The following is a 21,824-nucleotide window of genomic DNA, read 5'->3' as shown; positions in this document are numbered from 1 at the left end:
AGTTAGATAGTGAAAATGATTCCTGAAAAGTTAAGATAGCCACAAATTTAAGGCGGTGGTTGTGGTAACACACAGAACACGTCATTTAGTAATACCAGGTTTGGGTTTTTTTTTCTTACACTTCTACTTAAAATGTTTCACCATTATTTTAAAACCTCTCAGTGAAAAAAATAAAAATCACTAGAGGTTACCAGAGAAGGCATTAAAGACAGAACAACTCTGTGCCTGCTTCTATTTACCCACTGCCTTTCAGAGCCCTTAACCACCACTGTGTTAACAAGAAATCTATTTCAAACTGCAGTCTATAGACCAATTTCTATGCAATGCTATTTTTAAAAAACTAAAAAATGTTCAACTTCAACTGCTGAAATTCACAGATATCAATTCAATAGAAATGCCTGAAGCATCTTCTGAAATCCTTTGTCCCAATACTCTTTTCCAATCCTGATGTGCCTTTCCAATCACAACAAAAGTGAAAAAAAAAAAAGGCAAAAGCACATGTGATATTCATCACATGTCCTTTTAGCATCAATCTCATTAAACAGGCAGAGAACAAATTTGTTTACTTTCTTCCCTATCCGTTGACTAAATATTTTTTTTAATTACTTCCCAACTGGTGTCTTATAATGAAATGTGCTAGAAATGTAAACACTGGCCTTTCTGTTCAGGATTTTATATTTCTGGAGCAGCAGGTTCACTCCTGATGTCTTTGACATCATTGGTTCTACCCATCAAATAGAATTCTTTGTTGGGAACAAGATTGACAAAATGAGCAAGGCGGTTGGACATGGCATAAAAAGCTGAAATTGCAGCTATATCTCAGGCATCTTCCTGGTTGAAACCATGCACCTCGAGCTTTTTGAAATGGTCATCTGTTACATCATCAGCTTGGGAAATAGCAAGTGCAAATTCCAGCATTGCCTTTTCCCAGGCAGGGAGGTCAGACTTTCTCCAGTTGATACAGACCTGTAAGAAAACACACAGTTAGAGGCAGAATCTCTGTCCATCACAACATAACCAATAAAACACATGGCCTAACAAAAGAAGCATTAATGAAAAAACCTAAGATTAGAGTAAAGAGGTGAAGTGAGGCCAAAATAAACTTTACAGACAGGAAGTATCTTGGTCAAGTTCAATATAATACAAACCTGGAACTCTATCTCTACCAGGAAATCTTTGCTCACTCCAACTACAAGTACTTCTTTCTCCTCTAAACACCCATAGCATCAAAAACCTCAGAACCAAGATTCAAAGACTCCTAATACATAAGGGCCTGAAAATATCAACCTTTTTTATGAGAAAAGTGAAACTCAGATAATTAGCCCTTTGTCCCCACTTAATTGCAAATAAGTATCAGCTATTAATTTCATAAATTAATAGCTGATACTTAAGCAATGACTATGTGCTAAGAATGTGCTCAATGCTTCATATTCATTATCTCATGTGATTCTTATAAAAATTCTAGGAAGTAATGGTTTTTATTAGTCATTCCCAATTTTACTGGCAAAGAAACTGAAGTTCAGAGAGTTCACACACTTTCCCAAGGTCACACAGCTACAGTGGCAGAGCTGGGATATGAATCAAAGTGTATTTGATTCCAGTGACTATATTGATAATCATTACCCTTACTAAAGCAAAATACTGGAAACTATTAATGACCTGAGGTTTCCCTGGTGGCTCAGACAGTAAAGAATCTGCCTGCAATGCAGAAGACCTGAGTTTCAATCCCTGGGTCAGGAAAAGAGAATGGCAACTCACTCTAGTTTTCTTGCCTGGAAAATTCCGTGAACAGAGGAGTCTGGTGAGCTACAGTCCATGGGATCACAAAGAGTCAGACACAACTGAGTGACTAACACACACACACACACACACACACACACACACACTAACTACCTAAAAATCAGAAGAACAGTTAAGCAACTGGTGTGACTACATCCTATGATCACTAGGGAGACTGTTTGAGACTGGTCCTGGATGAGCCAAGTTCTGGTGAATAAGCAGGCGGCTCTGAGAAGGGCAAAGGTGATGAGGTACCTGTCTTATTTAGCTTTTGGCTGGCAACAGAGGCCCTCGGAACAATTTTCAAGGTCTCCACTCAGGTGGGGTCAGGAAGGAAGATTGGAGGATAGGAAAAGACTGATGACCCTCCCTCAGGAATAAATGCAGAGAACAGAAACATCTGTTTCTGAAGAAACATCTGGCTCAAAAGATCAGGAATTTCACTGTAGGGATGAGTAGGGTTTTGTAAGCTTGGTGACAAACCCATGTTTACTGTGTCTTTATCCTCGGTTCATTTCTCTGGGAAGAATTAGCATGATGTCTGACATTCAAACAGCCTGACTCTGGACAAAACAAGTTAAGAGTAAGCTGCTCGCTGGGGATTTGAGACCCGTTTCACAACCAGTCTTGGTGGGAAAGAGCAGATGGGGGCAGTTCCAGAATGGGAGACTGACAAGCCCAAGCTTGGGGCCAGCTGTACGAAGTAAAAGAAATCTTAAATCACCAGTCCAGGTTCAATGCATGAAACAGGGTGCTTAGGGCCAGTGTACTGGGATGATCCTGAAGGATGGGATAGGGAGGGAATTGGGAGGGGGATTCAGGATGGGGAACACATGTATACCCATGGCTGATTCATGTCAATGTATGGCAAAAAACACTACAATACTGTAAAGTAATTAGCCTCCAATTAAAATTAATTAATTAATTTAAAAAACTGTTTAGGGCCCATTACGAATAACTAGTGGACAGACTAAACTCACAAGGGCTTCCCTGGTGCCTCAGACAGTAAATAACCTGCCTGTAATGCAGGAGATGCGGGTTCAGTCCCTGGTTGGGAAGATCCCCTGGAGGAGGGCATGGCATCCCATTCCAGCAGTCTTGCCTGGAGAATTCCATGGACTGAGAAGCCTGCTGGGCTACAGTTCACAGAGTCACAAAGAGTCAGACATGACTGAAGCGACTAGACACGGATGCAAAGACTAAACTCATACCGGAAAATGCATACTATACAATGTAGCAGAGAGAGTGTAAACTTGGAAAGTGGACTCTGCCATTCTAGTTGTGCACCCCACATTAATTCCAGGTCTGAACCTCAAAGGTAAAAGGGTTATAATAAGGTTCAGCTTAGGGAGTTGTGTGCGTTTAAGAGAATGTGTGTCAGGTCTGGCACAGGCTAGGGCTTAGCTATCCCCTCGTCCCAAATATCACGTGCACACAGAAGCAGGTGGGCACAGGAATGGGAAACTGGCACTGGGAGGTGGGCACTCACCTGGTCAGAGAACACTGGGTTCTTCGAGAAGACCCTGTACCGGGCACTGTGGACAACCACGCTATATGAGCACCTGTTGGCCAGGCTGGTCACCAGAATGATGAGCTCCTTGTCAGCTCTGCTGAGCTGGCCTGGGGAGGGAGAAGAGAGAAGAGCTGCCATAAGCCTGGAGAGCAGCACAGAAGAACCTAAACAGGCTCAGCCATATTTTAGCAAGTTGCCCGCCTACCTGCTCATTTATTCATTCCCAGTCCTGTGCTATGAGCTAACCTATTTTATTTTCTTCACAATACTTAACACTTCCTGAAGTCAACTTGTTCCCTTATTTCTAGTCATTCACTGTTTTCTCCCCTCTGGAATATGCTTCAAAGTCTATGCATTTTTCTGATTTGTTCACCACTGTATACCCAGAGGAATGTCTAACAGATAGTAGTTGCTCAGAAAATATGTGAATGAATTACTAATTCAAGAAGTATTTTCTGAGGCCCATCAGGTACTAGACACTTTTTGAAAAGGAGGTTAAAAAAAAAAAGACATTTTCCAACCTCAGGGGCCATGTTACTTCTACACAGAGAAAAGCAGAGAAGGGGAGAGTCCACTTTGGTACCTGGTACCATCTGGGAACTTTAGATAATCTTCACAACAGCTCTGCAGAGGAGATATTAATACCGTTTTACTAGTAAGAAAACCAAGGCACTGAGACATTTAAGTACTCTGTTGAAGCTCACATCATGATTTATGGCAAAATCAGATTTGAACACAGGACCTATCTCTTCCCTCTAGGATGGACAGGCTGAGGCAGTTGTGGAAGATACAACAGACAGCACCCTGCATGCCACTGGAAAAGGACAGATGCGGGAGGCTGTGGGAGGTCAGAGGAGAAAGAGTCCCTCCTAAGGGAAGGCAGGTGAGAAGGACTTTGATGGAAAGTTCAGATTCACAAAGCATGGATAGGAGACAAGGCAGCCCAGAGGCACAGTAAATTGTGATCCAAGTTAAAGAGGAGAGATATCATGAGACTGGAGTGCTTTGGAGAGTAAAGCATAATTCACAGTTCACTTTGACTTGCATGAACAGAACATGAAGAGAGGCTGAAGGAAATGAGGCTGGGAGGCAGGCTGGTGTCAAGCCATAGAGAGTCATGGTGCCAGGCTGCCTCCCATCTCTGCTGCTCACTCTTCCTTTAATAATAAAATCCCTTAGTTTTATCTGGGCACACGGCCACAGAGCCTCCCTTGCAGCTAGATGTGATGCAGGTCTAGCCAATGGAAGGTAAATGGAACTGATGGGTGTGGCTTCCATGTCATGACCATAAAGGAAGATATGTGTCCACCTATCCATACCCTTCTTTCTTTTTCTGCAGATAGTAGTGGTAAATCCACATAAGCATGTAAGCAAGGGCAATTCCAGATAGCAAACAACACTACACTGCCCCTCAAAAGCTCATAGGAGACTATAGGAGAGACAGAGAAAAAAAATACCTTGTTTAAATCAATGTGTCCTTGGTCTGAGCAACAGCAGCCTAACCTGAATCCTAAGCAAGAAATCCATGATTACCTGTCTAAAGTCCCTGAACTTTATCCAGGGTGTTGTAGAGAGCCAGACAGGGCCTTTGAACACAAAGAAAGTCGAGCCAGAGTTATTATCTAACTTATTTCCGTTCTATACCTATAACCATCAAGTAACATTCAGACCTCAGCGTCAGAATCCAGACAATGTCTCTGCCAGCTCCAGTCCTTCTGAGCTTCTCCCTAGCTCCACAGTAATCTGGGACTATGTGGGAATGAACTCTAGCAAGCAGGCACCTGGATCTTATCTAAAAATGACTTAACACTTCCCCCACACCCCCCACTTACCTGTTTTCTTGTTACAGATGACATTGTAATAAGCAAAGAAGGCTCTGTATTCCAACGGCCAGTGAGACAACACTTTAAATACATTTGGTAAAAATCCTGTCTGCAGGGAAGGAGAGAAACAGGGAAATGTAAAATGACAACTAAGAACAGGATTGGCAAATAGTAACTGGTAGTTCCCATACTGTCTGCTGAATGCCAGGTGCAGTCTTAAGAAGGCCACAGCCTTGTGTCAAAGCACAACCCACACATCCTTTCATGTTTTAGGGAATTATAAGGGTTACTTCTAAAGGCATATGTAATTTCTTTTTAGTAAGGCATTTTATAAAATTTAGAGAGTTGTATATAAACTAAATGATATTTCTTAGAATTTAGGCTATACTTATTACCCCCCTTTTCACAGAGGGGCTGGTGGTGCTCATTTATTTCTAAGAATTAAATCAGTAACAAGCCTTGATATTAGTAAAGTTCTGTAAAGTTCTTTCATACATCCCATCTCATTTTTTCTTCTCTACAACTCTCTAAGGTAGGTAAGGCAAGGATCATTATCCCAGTTTACAGATAAGGAAACTAAGGCCCAGAGAGGTTGAGTGACTTGCGCAAGCCAAACCAAATCTAAGAGGCATGTTTGCGATTTTGACATTGGGTTTTCTTTTCTTTTTTATAAAAGATATTTATTTACTTATTTATTTGGTTGCTCTGGGTCTTTGTGGCACATGGAATATCTGATCTTGGCTGTGGCTCGATGGCTTAGTTGCAGCACACAGGATCTTTAGTTGTGGCATGTGAACTCTTAGTTGTAGCATCTGGGATCTAGTTCCGTGACCAGGAATGGAACCCAGGCCCCGTGCATTGGGAGTACAGTCTTAGCCACTGGACCACCAGGGAAGTCCCTCAGTATGTTTTCCAATGGGATACTATGGCAGACAACTATTGACTGCTACCCAGTAGCCATTTCTTCCCTCTTCCCTTGACAGTGGATACTGGATGTTGTTCAGATATCAGATTTCCATGGGCTCCAGGGAAGGTTAAACCCTTCCCCAACCCCACTGGGTGAGTCCTGATTGATCTAAACCAATTATTTATATTCTATTTGTCAGTGATTGGCCTAGGAATGGGCATGTGACACCATTATGCCAAATGAGAAATGAAAGGAAATCAGCTGGGAGCCTTCTCTCCCCAAAAGGAATATGAGAAAAGGGTGTGAGCTCCACATCCATTCTAGGAGCTATGCAAGGATGTCATGTTTGCTGCTGTTATACCCAGGGACCAGGAGGTCACCAGTCTGAGCACACAGTTATCATATCAAGGAAGTCAGAGCTAAAAAAGGCAAAGAACTTGATCCTTGATATCACTGAGCCACTGGATTAACAATCCAGGAATCACCCTATGTCTGGACCTACTGCTAATACAAGACACTGAATTGTCCTTGCTGTTGTATAAACTGAATTGGATTTTCTGTTACCTGTAGCTGAAAGCACTCTAACTGATAATAGATGCTAAAGTTCATTACTGATCTAGAAGACATGGTAAAAGAACCATTTATGTCTGCCGGGGCACGAGCTAGGGAAGAGGTGATGATGTGAGGAGGTAAAGACAGGTACTGAGAGAGAGGCTGGGGGCTCCAAACCTTTCCCACCAGAGCAGCTGGGTTTCTATATACTTATAAATGGATTTACATACAAGATTCTGTCTGGAAAAAAAATCCACAAAGTTTCAGCACCAAGTTTCAAAAACAAAGTTTAGAGTAAACATCCGCATTCCGACAAGGGTTTTATAATTTGACAATATAAAGCATCAGCTTTAAGAAGTACCCTTGGATTTCCCTGGTGGTCCAGTGGTTAAGAATCTGTCTGCCAATGCAGGGGACACAGGTTCAATCCCTGGTCATGAAAGATCCCACAGGCCTCAGGGCAACTAAGCCTGTGTATAACTACTGAAGCCTGTACACCTAGAGCCCCTGTTCCACAACAAGAGAAGCCACCCCAATGAGAAGGCTGCATACTTACCCCTGCTCACCCCAACTAGAGAAAGTCCACATACAGCAACACAAAACCCAGCACAGCCAAAAACAAATAAAAAAAATTTTAATAAATAAAAAGTATCCTCAAGAAATAATTCTGGGATGTTCAAAAAGATATCTGCATAAACATCTGTTACAAGTCACAAATATCCAAGATTGGGAGATTGCTGAAATAAATTAAAACATCTCTATTATACAGTGCTATATCATGCAGCCATTAAACATGATGTTTTAACCTAGAAAAATGTTCATGTTAACATGATCTCATTAAAAAAGTTGCATGTATATTTATTTTAAAAAAATAGGGAAGAAGTGCTACAAGTGGCTGACTTTGGTGGAATTTTTATTTTTGAAAGTTTTGCTTATTTTTCTAATTTTTCAATACATAACTGCAGGAAGGATCAAGGTACCTCTCACATTTACTGAAGCATCTGGCACATATCTCATGGTTCTATCTCCACACCATATTACAGCGCTAAAGGGAACTACAGAACACACCTCAGTCACAGTGGGCAGAGAACTGAGTGACAGAGTTCCAGAACTTAAAGGGCTGTGCCTAAGACAAGAGGAAAAAGTGCATGTTCTTCTGACTGGGAACCCCAAAGGAAGGGCTCATCCACAGCGGAAACTTGGGCAGACCGCGGCAATCAGTTCCAGGGATTACACTCCAGCCAACAAAGGTCTGCACTGGCTGTGGCTCTCTGCATGAGGTGAGTGTCTCACCTTCTTTTCTATCTCCTCCATGAGCTCTAAAATGTCAAAAGGCAGGTCCTTTTTGTAGGGAATGGGGTAATGGCTGATGGGTTTGGACTTCTCTTCCTGGTGCTGAGACTCATACAGGCGCAAGTTCAGGGTCACTAGAGGCAACTTTTTCCAAAACCTATTGGTCACAAGGCGAAGAAGAGACTGAAAGGAAACAAAGACAGGATTGGAATGGGCTACCAAAGGAATGGCTTGGATAGCTTGTTTGTATATCTGGACTTAAAGAAAAAACAGTACCTCCGGGGTCAATTCCCATTAATTACCACCAACTCTTGAGCAATCATGAAACGGATTCTGAGCTCAACAAGAAATAATGCTGTAATCCATTGATAATGTCTGACATGAGAAGAGGATATTGAGGGCATGATGGTCCAAATAACATATCTACAGTGCTTGCCTTAAAGTCCAGCTCAGATACCACCTAATAACAATAAAACTTCCTGAGGTTCTTCAACGCCATGAAGACTTTCTTAAGACTTTTAAGGCTACCAAATGACGGCCAGGATTTATATATATCACGTGCTGCCAATAGCAATGATAATAACTGTCATATAATGAGCACCTAGTATGTGTCAGGTCTTCTGCATACACTCCCCAAAACTACCAGCAATCCTGTACTTTACAGATATGAAATCTAAGGATCAGACGGATTAGGTCACACAGAGATAAAATTCAGGTCTATCTGACTCCAAAGTCTTCATTATTCTCACTTTAGAATCCTGTCTCTTAAAAAAGAATCTAACTAAAAAACATAGAAAACTAACAACTTTACAAATGAAAACTGAGAAAAACCAACATAAACCTAAAAGGGCAACCTCTTTATTTTTTTTACATTAAAAAAATTATAGTTGATTTACAATGTTGGGATAATTACAGCTGAACAACAAAGTGATTCAGTTATACACACATACGTGTATACATACCTATATTTCTATGTATACTCTATTTTTGATATTCTTTTCCATTATGGTTTATCACAAGATACTGAATATAGTTCTCTGTACTATACAGTAGGACCTTGTTGTTTATCCTTTCTATATATAAAAGTTTTTATCTACTAACTGCAGCTTCCCACTGCATCCCTCCCTCAGTCCCCTTCCCCATGGCAACCACCAGTCTGTCCTCAGGTCCATGATTCTGTTTCTGTTACTACATGGGTTCATTTGTGTCATACTTTAGATCCCCATATAAGTTATATCATGTGGTATTTGTCTTCTCTTTCTGACTTCCTTCACTTAGAATGATAATCTCTAGTTGCTGCAATGGCAGTATTTTATTCTTTTTAACGACTGAGTAGTATTCCATGGTATATATGTACCACATCTTCTTTATCCATTCACCCCTCAACGGACATTCCCACATCTTGGCTACTGTGAAGAATGCTCCTATAAACATAAGGATGCATGTACTTTTTTGAATTACAGTTTTATCTGGATATATACCCAGGAGTGGGATTGCTCAATCATATGGTAATTCTATATTTAGTTTTCTAAGGAATCTCCATACTATTTTCCACAGTGACTGCACCAACTTACATTCCCACCAACAGTGTAGGAGGGTTCCCTCTTCTCCTCATCCTCTCTAGCATTTGCTATTTGTAGACTTTTTAATGATGGCCATTCTGACTGGTGTGAGGTAGTAGCTCACTAGAGTTTTGATTTGCATTTCTCTAATAATTAGAGATTTGGGGCATCGTCTCATGTGCCTGTTGACCATCTGCATGTCTTCTTTGGAGAAATGTCTATTTAGGTCTTCTGTAATGGGTAGCCTCTTCATGCATTTTACCATACAAGGTTCCAAAATGCGTGCAAGAAAACAAGATTATGCTTTCCTAGAAAACTCAGTCTGGTCAGTAATCCAACTGTGAAAGATAGTATAATATAGAGCTGTCTGAAGCTCAACTGGCTGGGTCCAAATCCTGACTCCGCTACTTATGTGCTATGTGACCAGGGGCATGCTACTTCTCTGTCCCTCCATTTCCGCATCTATAAGGTATGAATTATAATAATACCAACTCATAGAGCTGTTATGAAGATTTAATGAGTTAATACACACACAGCTCTTAAAACAAAGCCTTGCACTTAGTAAATATTGTATATTTTAAAAAGTGTTACAGGTTTAAAATAAAGGTGTGATTAAAGTATATTGGGTACATTATCGATCTATCAACTGACATTTGCTTATATATTCAATATGAGACCCACAGAAAAGATCTGGACAACTCTCTTCACAGAACCCACCTGCCAATACAGGAGATTTAAGGTTTGATCGCTGGGTCAGGAAGATCCCCTGGAGAAGGATATGGCAAAGCACTCCAGTATTCTTGCCTGAAGAATCCCACAGACAGAGGAGCCTAGCACGCTACAGTCCATGGGGTCCCACAGAGTCAGACACAACTGAAGCGACTTAGCAACTTCACATCCTCTGGGGACCCCCGATGGGTTCTATCTTACTGTTTGTAGCAGCCTATCTTCCTGCCTTTCACATCTGACACTTCACCTATGGGCCAGCATATACATCCTACTAAAGGGGAAGGCCCAGGCTGTGAAACTCCGTAGCTTTTCTACCTTAGTTTTCCCTACCCATTAGCTAGGGTGGGGCAAGTATCTGAGTATCCAGGCCACAGACTGGCCACTGGTCCATGAGGCTGCTAGGCCAAAAAACTCTGCCCACATAGATTCATACTCTTTGGGATCTGAACTGGGAAATCAGGAGTGAGCTAGCTAGCAATGAGAGCTGGAGCTGAAAAGTCATGAGGTAAAGCCAGGTCACTGGGGTCATGCTGCTCAGTTATGCACCAAAGGAGCAAGAGAGAAATCCGGAGTAAACGGCAGCTATGAGAGGGAGAAAAGACTCAGAATAGAGGGTCAGGAATAACACTGGTGGTAGGAGGAGGTGCAGACAGACAAAAAGAGGTAGGACTGAGAGTAACTGAGACTTGTTCATGACACAGTTCTCAGGGTCTGGCTGCAGAGGTCCTCTGAGGTACCAAAATGACCTCTCAGTTTCAGTTTACATGTAACATGATGCTTACTTTTATAATACTTGAGATAGGACTCATGCATTGCCAAGAAAAATCAGAATGACAAGAAAGAGAAAGCAAACATGTCTTCTCAATCGATGAACCTTCTCTAACCCAAAGGAAACAATGGAATCGGAAGTAAAGAGCTGCTATCACATAAGCTTATTTTAAAAATAAACAAAAAGTAAACACTCATAAAATGCTTAATACATACCTAATATTATTGTTGGCTGCTTTATCTATATATTAACTCAAGATATGTTGGTACTGTTCTTGTTCTCATGTTAGAAATGAGAAAACATTTCTCATTCTCTGTGCCATCTCAAAATAGGCATAGGAAAGATAAGTCACAAGAGCCTACAAGTCACAGAGCAGGATTCAAACCCAGGCAGTCTACCTCCCAAGTCCACGCTCATAATCTTTGTGCTGTGTTGTATACACAAGCTCATTGTCAAGGACAACAACTACTTTTTTTTTTAATCCCTAAATCCAAACTAATCTATAAATGTCAGGTCTTGTCCTCCTATTTCCCTAAACACTTTCAAAATTTTCATTCTGAACCTTGAATAACCAGAATACTATTTTAAAAGAACAACTTCCATTAGTACTTCACCAGGCTTATTGGTAGGAGCTTTACAGGTATTGTCCTCTGAACTTTAAATTAAATGTCACCACTGTGTATTTCTCCACTGGGGCACACCAGACCTCAGCTACCATGAATGAGTTCAAGATCAGTACTGTTACATCTTTTTCAAGAGAAGCTGGAAGTTGAAGTTCAAAATAAGACCTGCTGTCTGCTTGATGATGCACCAAGAAACAGGACATAGGACTATGTACTTAGCACAGGAAGGAAGCACCTCCTGTGATTGTGGGTAAAATCAGAAAACACAGCCACCTCCATCTTCCAGTTTCACAGGGCACTAAGCCCCAAACACTGGACTTTTCACCTGGCACAGTCACCTCTGAACTGTGGACACATCTCTGTGGAAGTGAGGGGGAGGGGCAGCTATGTCCTTGATTCCATGACTCATGTCCTTGACTCTTTGCCTTGCTTGTTTGCCAGTTTGATACTACACTGAAATAAAAACAACATAAAGGTGATATTATTCTTTCCAATCTTTGAACTCATACTGGGTGTTCTGGATTAGCTCATCAGAAATTTTCACACAAAATTGCCTAATTATTAAATGTTGACTCAATTGTTTTTCCCATGAGTACAGATGTGGCAGGACTGGTGGCCACTGGGGTTCTATTTTGGCTACATGGAGGTTCACTATAGTAGTCTGCCAACTTTTATGTTTGGAATCTTCCATAATAAAACAAATTTTAAATGATATTTAATTATTTTTTTAAAACCTATAGGACAAATACATATTTTTAAAAAGTCTGTAAAATGTTAGCTTACATTTGCTAATGTAAAAAGCCAATTGATGAAACCATCTGAGGTATGTACACAGGCACAGTACTTGACATTAGATAAGTGTAAAATGACAGCTGTTATCAGTGAACTATAGGTTAAAACTTGTAATTTTGTGAAAATATCAGATACTTCATGATTCAAAAATATAGAGACTGGGTTCCATTTTGTTGTTGTTGGTCAGTTGCTAAGTTGTTTTTGACTCTTTGTGACCCCATGGACTGCAGCACACCAGGCTCCCCATCCTTCACTATCTCCCAGAGTTTGCTCAAATTCACATCCATTGAGTTGGCGATGCTAACCATTTCATCCTCTGCCACAGCCTTCTCCTTCTGCCTTCAATGTTTCCCAGCATCACGGTTCCACTACCAGTGGTTATTAGCTCAGTTCAGTTCAGTCACTCAGTCGTGTCTGACTCTTTGCAACCCCATGGACAGCAGCACGCCAGGCCTCCCTGTCCATCACCAACTCCCAGAGCCTACTCAAACTCATGTCCATTGTGTCAGTGATGGCATCCAACCATCTCATTCTCCGTTGTCCCCTTCTCCTCCTGCCTTCAATCTTTCCCAGCATCAGGGTTCCACTACCAGTGGTTATAGTACAGTTCAGTTCAGTTCAGTTCAGTCACTCAGTCATGTCTGACTCTTTGCAACCCCATAGACAGCAGCATGCCAGGCCTCCCTGTCCATCACCAACTCCCAGAGCCTACTCAAACTCCTGTCCATTGCATCAGTGATGCTATCCAACCATCTCCTTCTCCTCCTGCCTTCAATCTTTCCCAGCATCAGGGTCTTTTCCAGTGACTTGGTTCTTTGCATCAGGTGGCCAAAGTACTGGAGTTTCAGCTTCAGCATCAGTCCTTACAATGAATATTTGTTGGTAAAGTAATGTCTCTGCTTTTTAATATGCTGTCTAGGTTGGTCACAGCTTTTCTTCCAAGGAGCAAGCATCTTTTCATTTCATGGCTGCAGTCACCATCTGCAGTGATTTTGGAGCCCGCCAAAATTAAGTCTCTCACTGTTTCCACTGTTTCCCCATCTATTTGCCATGAAGTGATGGGACCAGATACCATGATCTTAGTTTTCTGAATGTTGAGTTTTAAGGCAACTTTTTTACTCTCCTCTTTCACTTTCATCAAGAGGTTCTTTAGTTCTTTTTTGCTTTCTGCCATAAGGGTGGTGTCATCTGCATATCTGAGGTTATTGATATTTCTCCCAGCAATCTTGATTCCAGCTGTGCTTCATCCAGCCCAGCATTTCACATGATGTACTCTGCATATAAGTTAAATAAGCAGGGTGGCAATATACAGCCTTGACGTATTCCGTTCCCGATTTGGAACCAGTACAGCACAATCCAAAAAGAAAAAATTGGTACACTGGACATCATCAAAATTTAAAACATGCTTCAAAAGACACCATTACAAAGATGAAAAGACAATCCAAAACCCAGTAAAAAATACTTGCAAATCAATACCTGATAAGGAATTTGTACCCAGAATATATTTTAAAATATTTTATAATTCAATAAGAAAGCAAATAACACATTTTAATAGTGGGTAAAAGATGTGAATAGACATTTCACCAGATTAGTCATACAAATGGCCATTTAGTACATGAAAAGATGCTCAACATTATTACTTATTTGGGAAATTAAAAATAAAACCACAATGAATTAATACTTCCTACCCACTTTAATCAAAAGGTCAATAACAAGTATTAGTGAGGATGTGGAGAAACCAGTACCTTTATATACTGGTGTGAGAAATGTAAAATGCTACAGCATCATTAGAAAAGTTTGGCAGTTTCTTAAAAAATTAAATATAAATTTATCACAAGCCCAGCAATTCCTATCATAAGTACTCTATCCTAGAGAAATGAACTTATACATCCACAAAGGCTTGTATGCAAATGCTAACAGTATTCATAAGAGTCAAAAAGTGAAAACAACCCCAATGGCCTTCAACTTGTAAATGGATAAACAAAATGTAGTGTATCCATGAAATACTGGGTTGGCAAAAAAGTTTATTTTGATTTTTCCATAAGATATTACAGAAAAACATGAACAAACTGTTAGGTCGCTAGAACAGGAAAAAGGAGTCCAAAATGGCGGTGGCTAAAAACCAATGAAGGGAAAAGCCCGCGAAAATAGAACAAAAGAAGGTCCGAGGACCGGAGTGAGGACCTCAGGTAAATCAAGCAACACTCCTGGCTGGGGCCCCATTTACATAGGACAGGCCCAGGGAGAGATAAACATATAAATACAGGAGCCAAAGCTAGCTCGCTCTCTCTCCCCGGCGCGCTGGGGTGCTCTTCTCCTCGTGTCTTTGGATTGACGTGCCCTCACGCCTTGAAGATGGATTTTCCTGCTATCTTCTAAATAAAATAGAGCTGTAACACTGAGCTGTAACACTGATCTGTCTAAGAGCTATAACATGGTCCATTCGAGACCTGAGAGCTATAACACGGTCTATCTAAGACCTGAGAGCTGTGACATGCCGAGGGGGCTTTAATGTCTGTCACTCCAAATCTTTGCTGTGACGAGACAAAGAACTGGAACATACACTCGCGTGACAAAACTTTTTGACAAACCCAGTAAAATACTATTCAGAAATAAAAAGCAATGAACGACTAATACATTCTACAAACATAGATGAACCTAAATAACATCATGCTAAGTGAAAAAACCCAGACACAAAGAAACTACATGTTGTGTGATTCCATCTATGTAAAGTGTCCAGAAAAGGCTAGAGAGACAGAAAGTAGGTTAGTGGCTGTGTGGGGCTGGGGTAGGAAAGATGTTGATCACAAATGGACATGAGGGATCTTTTTAGGGTGACTGAGGTGATCTAAAACTGGATTTTGGTGATAGTTGCACTACTAATACATTTACTAAAACTAACTTAATTGTATATTTGAAGTGTATGAAATTTATAGTCTGTATAGCAGTTTTAAAATCCTGCATGTATGGGGGGATATAAAATATCATGTTTAGTTTGAGATTTGGAAAAGGTTTTCCCAGAATGGAAGAAGAGCAAACTTCTGTAAACCTGCCATAGTTTTGTTTTTGCCATAGTTGTTTTAAGACTCTGATAATGAAGTAATGCCTAGAGTCTGACCTAAGTGTACAGGAGAAGAGGTGGTTGCCTCTTGGGAGAGGGACTAGAGGAACTTTTCTCATCTTCACATACTGAAACTCTTGAACTCCCCTTCCCCCTGCCCCTGGCAACCACCACTGTTTTTTTCCTTTGAAAACCTTGTAGACTTTTAAAACTCGTCACCTACATTATTTAAAGGAAAATTAGAAGCGAGACACACATTTTCAAGGGTGGGAACCATGTTTTTTCTCAAATATATTGTTTTTCGCCTAGAGGAAAAGTAAACTAAGTAGTTCCTGCCGGGATATGTGACATAAAATATTAATTAAGCTAGAGAATTATCTGACAAGATAAGAAGGCAATGGGACTCTTTCTGGTATAAAACTCCTTCACAGGTATAGAAACTCCTTCATGTGACGACTTTAATATACCAGTTTCTGCATCGTAGGGGTGTGCATAAACTTGGTAGTTCCAGTAGAGACAGATGCAGCATCTTTCTTTAGCCTGTAGATATCCAGTTGTCCCAACATTACTTGGGACAGTAGTACTGGAAGATTTTTCTTCCCACAATGAATCGTCTTGGCATCCTTGTCAAAAACCAACTGACCACAATTGTGAGGGTTTACTTCTGAATTCTCAACTGTATTCTGCTGATCTACATCTATGCTTATGCTTCTGGCTATCTTAATTACTGTAAGCTTTGTAGTAAATCTTGAAAGCAGAAGTATAAATCCTCCAACTTCATTCTTTTTCAGTTTTTTGGGGGGAGGGGGTGGTGCTTGTCTAGGTCCCTTGCATTTTTATATAAGTTTTAGGATCCATTTATCAAATTTTGCAATGAAGACAGTAGAGATTTTGACAGGGACTGCTTTAAATTTGTTTATCACTAATTCTTCTGATCCATGAACATGAAGGTACCTTTCCAATTATTTAGATCTTTAATTTCTTTCAACAGTGTTTTGTAGTTCCCACGGTTTTAAGGTTATTTCTTTCATTAAATTTATTCCTAAATGTTTAATTATCTTGCCTATTGTAAAATAGATTCCTTAGAATTTTATATATACCAGATCATAGCACCTGCAAGTTTTACTTCTTTCTTTCCAATCTAGATACCTTTTATTTTTCTTGCTAAACTTCCCAGGATAGAATCTTGAATACATCGCTGACAGAAGTGAAGAGAACAGACTTCCTGGTCTTGTTCTTGACCCTAGGGAGAAAGCTTTCATTCTTTCACAGTTAATTATGACGTTAGCTGTGGGTTTTTCCATAACTGTTCTTTATTAGGTTTAGGTGGTTCCTTTCTAATTCCAGTGTTTTTTTGTTTTTGTTTTTTTTTTATCATAGCAGGATGTTGGACTTTTTCCACATGCTTTTCATCCATGTACTGAGATGATAATGTGGATTTTATTTTATTGATATGGTGTATTATATTGATTGATTTCAGATGTTAAAAGACCAGGTATTCCTGGGATAAATACCATTTGGTCATGGTATGTAACCCTTTTTGTACGTTACTGTATTCAGTTTGCTAGTATTTTGTTGAGGATTTTTGTGTTTATATTCATAAGGGATACTTATCTATGATTTTCTTTTCTTGTTATATCTTTCATTTTGATATTAGGGTAATATTGGCTTCATAGAACAAATTAGGCTATGTTCCCTCTTCTATTTTTGTGGTAGAGTTTGTATTAATGGCTATTAATTCTTTAAATATTTGGCAGAACTCATCAGTGAAGCCATCTGGGCCCAGGCAGACTCTATCTTACTGCTATTACTGATGAATTTGTTCATCTTAAAACCTCTCATGAGACTCTGGGCCAGTTATCAATGTATCGCCACTCAGCTCTAAACTCACCCTTTGCTGCCTGCTCTGAGAAAATGGATCTAGGCCTTTAAAACATTTTTCCTTTGCCATCTATCATGAAGACAAGCTTTGTAGGCAGAATGCCCTGCAGAAGCACTGCAGAAGAAATGAGATTTGGTTGGAGGTTCCACTGTGCTCTCTGGCATATTCCTGCAGTACCACAGCTTCTCCAGCATCAGCTCCTGTTTCGTCTGGTGGGTGGAATCACCCAGCAGTCAGCAGTTTCCCCTAGCATGCTATTAGGCAGTTTTATAACAGATGCTTCCAAGAGACACCGCCCCAGGAATAGCTTTCCCTCGCATCCTAGAAATGCCAGCAAGTTCTGAAGGGTTGGTTTCCAGCAAGTTCCACTGGCACAGATTTCTTTCTTTCTTTATTGGCTGTGGTGGGTCTTCATTGCTGCATGTGAGCTTTCTCTAGTTGTGGAGGAGAGTTCCGGCTTCTCGTTGTGGAGCATGGGCTCCGCATGGCATGTGGGCTTTGTAGTTGCAGCTCATGGGGCTCTAGAGCACTGGCTCAGCAGTTGTGGTGCATGGGCTTAGTTGCTCCACAGCATGTGGGACCTTCCAGGACCAGGGATTTAACTATGTGTCCCTTGCATTGCAAGGCAGATTCTTAATCACTGGACCACCAGGGAAGTCTGGCACAGATTTCTAATGACTTCCTGCCACTTAACAAGCCATAACAATGTCCCCTAAAACAAGGTCTCAATCAGGCCAGGCCAGTGGAGAGAGATTTTTGCTTAGGTGAGCTAAGTGCTAGGAGTAATGGTTGTTCCTTATATCTGCTATTCTTAAACCCTTTAAAGCTCTCTTTCATTTTCACAAGCCATAATCATTTGTGATTAAAAACGTTTATACCAAACAGATTCTCACTTGTGTAGTGATAATTGTGAGCATTTCATTTAAATTCTTTACCTGAATAAAAATATTAACACTTCCATGGATTCTTTCCTATTAATTTTTGTATATAAATTAGCATGCAGTTCATTTATGATTTTTAGAAACCTGTGAACTAAAAAAATTTAAAGATTCATTCAAATTCTACTTCTTTATGGACATCTACTCTGACTCCCACCTTCCTCCCACATAGAGGTTATCATTTCATCTTTTGTACTCTCGGGGCTGACACCCAAATCAGGTTGCTATAGTCAGTTACACTTGGTATTTCCATGTGGTGACAGTCATCTTCCCCAGGGTAGGGACCATGATTCAGCTGGCTTCCGGGGTCATTGCACAGCTCAATTCCTGGTCCAGAGCACAAGCTCAACTAGTCTTGACTGAAAGTGACAAAAACGCCCAACTTCACCAGTCAACAAAGAAAAGCAACCATGAGATAGCACTTTTCCAGCTTCTCAAGTAGCAAAGATTTCTAAACAGGAGGTTCTGGCAAAGAGTTCAGAAGGCCATGGTCTGGACCAACCTTTCCAAAGGGCAATTCGGTTATTTTCTCGAGGGCAATGCTAAGAAATGCGGCAGTATATCCCAAAGGCAGTCGAGGGCGGTACCACTCCTGCTGCACAGGATCCAGGCCCGCAAGTCCCCCAAACAAGTAGCCGGCCTAATTCACACTGGTGGATACACCCGGAAGACCCCACGCACCAAATGGAAAGCTACGCTCTGAAAGGCGCACCATCGACCACACGGCCCCCGCCTCCTCTTCATTCCCCAATGGCAGCGGCCACTTTCATACCCAGAAAAGGCTGCATGTGCCATTCTAAAAGCGAACTTCTCAACGAGTCCCCACAACACCCGCGTCCCCTTAGTCCAGGTCCGCGGCTTTGAGCCGGGCTCCGCACACTTGGTTGCGGTCTCGGCTTCCACCCTCTCACGCGGGAGGACCTAAGCACCCCTGGGTCTGCCGGCCAAGCCGGCCACGGTCACGGCCACGTGAGCTTACTCATCGCCGGCTGCACGACGCCAAGATGGCAGAGCACCGACACTGCGACACGTGACACACGGACCAGGATGCCTCTAGTGTGCTCCGCCCTCTGGGCGTGTCGCGCAGGGCACCGCCCTCCAGGCACCTTCGACTCGCCCTCCAAGCCTGAACTTCCGGTCTCAGGTGACTGTTCTTTTCCAGACCTATGTTTGCCACTGTGGACTTGGCAATCTACCAGACCAACAACCACGTGCGGACACACCTGCCTGAAGTGCCCTTGGTAGACCTCCTCAGCCAGATTTAGGTCACGTTTCTGACAGAGGGGCTCCTCTATTGACGTGAGGGTGCATGAGAGACAATCCAGGGATCATTTCCTGACATCTCTGTCTGGCCGGGACCTGAGGTCATTGAGTACTAAACAGCTTGGCCTTGGGCCAGCTGCGATAGAGGTAGTCTTGGTCACTGAATACCTGCTCTATGCAGGCCCTCTGGAACTGGGTTGGAGTGGGGAGGAGAGAAAAACTTATCTATGCCACCCCTTCTGTAAAGGTAACCAAACAAGAACACCTCTCGCAATAATCTGTCACAAAACCAAAGTTACATTTCATTTGGCCTCTGTTATTGTATTTGGGGCTTCCCTTGTGGCTCAGCCTTGGAGACGAACAGAGATCATTCTGTCATTTTTGAGATTGCATCCAAGTACTGCATTTCGGACTCTTTTGTTGACCATGATGGCTACTCCATTTCTTCTAAGGGATTCCTGCCTGCAGTAGTAGATATAATGGTCATCTGAGTTAAATTCACCCATTCCAGTCCATTTTAGTTCGCTGATTCCTAGAATGTCGATGTTCACTCTTGCCATCTCTTGTTTGACCACTTTCAATTTGCCTTGATTCATGGACCGGACATTCCAGGTTCCTATGCAATATTGCTCTTTACAGCATCGGATCTTGCTTCTATCACCAGTCACATCCACAGCTGGGTATTGTTTTTGCTTTGGCTCTATCCCTTCATTCTTTCTGGAGTTATTTCTCCACTGATCTCCAGTAGCATATTGGGCACCTAGCGACCTGGGGAGTTCCTCTTTCAGTATCCTATCATTTTGCCTTTTCATACTGTTCATGGGGTTCTCAAGGCAAGAATACTGAAGTGGTTTGCCATTCCCTTCTCCAGTGGACCACATTCTGTCAGACCTCTCCACCATGACCCGCCCATCTTGGGTTGCCCCGCGGGCATGGCTTAGTTTCATTGGGTTAGACAAGGCTGTAGTCCTAGTGTGATTAGATTGACTAGATTTCTGTGAGTATGGTTTCAGTGTTTCTGCCCTCTGATGCCCTCTTGCAACACCTACCATCTTACTTGGCTTTCGCTTACCTTGGGCATGGGGTATCTCTTCACGGCTGCTCCAGCAAAGCACAGCCGCTGCGCCTTACCTTGGATGAGGGGTATCTCCTCACTGCCGCCCTTCCTGACCTTCAACAAGGGATGGCTCCTCTAGGCCCTCCCCACTGCTCCTTGGATGCGGGGTTGCTCCTCCTGGCCACCACCCATGGCTTTAGATGCCGCCCCTGGCCGCAAACGCAGGGTAGCTCCTCCTGGCCACTGCCCCTGGCCTTGGCTGCAGGGTAGCTCCTCTCAGCCACCGCCCCTGTCCTTGGACGCGGGGTAGCTCCTCTTGGCTGTTCCTGCACCGTTGCAGCCTGGCACTTTAGGTCGCTGCCCCGATTCAATATCACGGTAATCCAAGTCTGTGCCCCAACCAGTAACGCTGAAGAAGCTGAAGTTGAACGGTTCTATGAAGACCTACAAGACCTTTTAGAACTTACACCTAAAAAAGATGTCCTTTTCATTATAGGAGACTGGAATGCAAAAGTAGGAAGTCAAGAAACACCTGGAGTAACAGGCAAATTTGGCCTTGGAATGCAGAATGAAGCAGGGCAAAGACTAATAGAGTTTTGCCAAGAAAATGCACTGGTCATAGCAAACACCCTCTTCCAACAACACAAGAGAAGACTCTACACATGGACATCACCAGATGGTCAACACCAAAATCAGATTGATTATATTCTTTGCAGCCAAAGATGGAGAAGCTCTATACAGTCAACAAAAACAAGACCAGGAGCTGACTGTGGCTCAGATCATGAATTCCTTATTACCAAATTCAGACTGAAATTGAAGAAAGTAGGGAAAACCGCTAGACCATTCAGGTATGACCTAAATCAAATCCCTTATGATTATACAGTGGAAGTGAGAAATAGATTTAAGGGCCTAGATCTGATAGAGTGCCTGATGAACTATGGAATGAGGTTCATGACATTGTACAGGAGAGAGGGATCAAGACCATCTCCATGGAAAAGAAATGCAAAAAAGCAAAATGGCTGTCTGAGGAGGCCTTACAAATAGCTGTGAAAAGAAGAGAGGTGAAAAGCAAAGGAGAAAAGGAAAGATATAATAATCTGAATGCAGAATTCCAAAGAATAGCAAGAAGAGATAAGAAAGCCTTCTTCAGCGATCAATGCAAAGAAATAGAGGAAAACAACAGAATGGAAAAGACTAGAGATCTCTTCAAGAAAATTAGAGATACCAAGGGAACATTTCATGCAAAGATGGGCTCGATAAAGGACAGAAATGGTATGGACC

At 41.9% G+C, this 21,824-nt stretch overlaps 1 pseudogene; it reads right to left on the bottom strand.

Moving 5' to 3' along the window:
* Positions 1-672: 672 nt before the first annotated feature.
* On the bottom strand, positions 673-18,511 carry LOC138080736 (uncharacterized; annotated as a pseudogene).
* Between the last annotated feature and the right edge of the window lie 3,313 nt (positions 18,512-21,824).

The sequence above is a fragment of the Capricornis sumatraensis genome, chromosome 6 (genome assembly GCF_032405125.1).
Source record: "Capricornis sumatraensis isolate serow.1 chromosome 6, serow.2, whole genome shotgun sequence".
Classification (NCBI taxonomy): Eukaryota; Metazoa; Chordata; class Mammalia; order Artiodactyla; family Bovidae; genus Capricornis; species Capricornis sumatraensis.
This window is presented reverse-complemented; position numbering and strand designations above follow the sequence as displayed.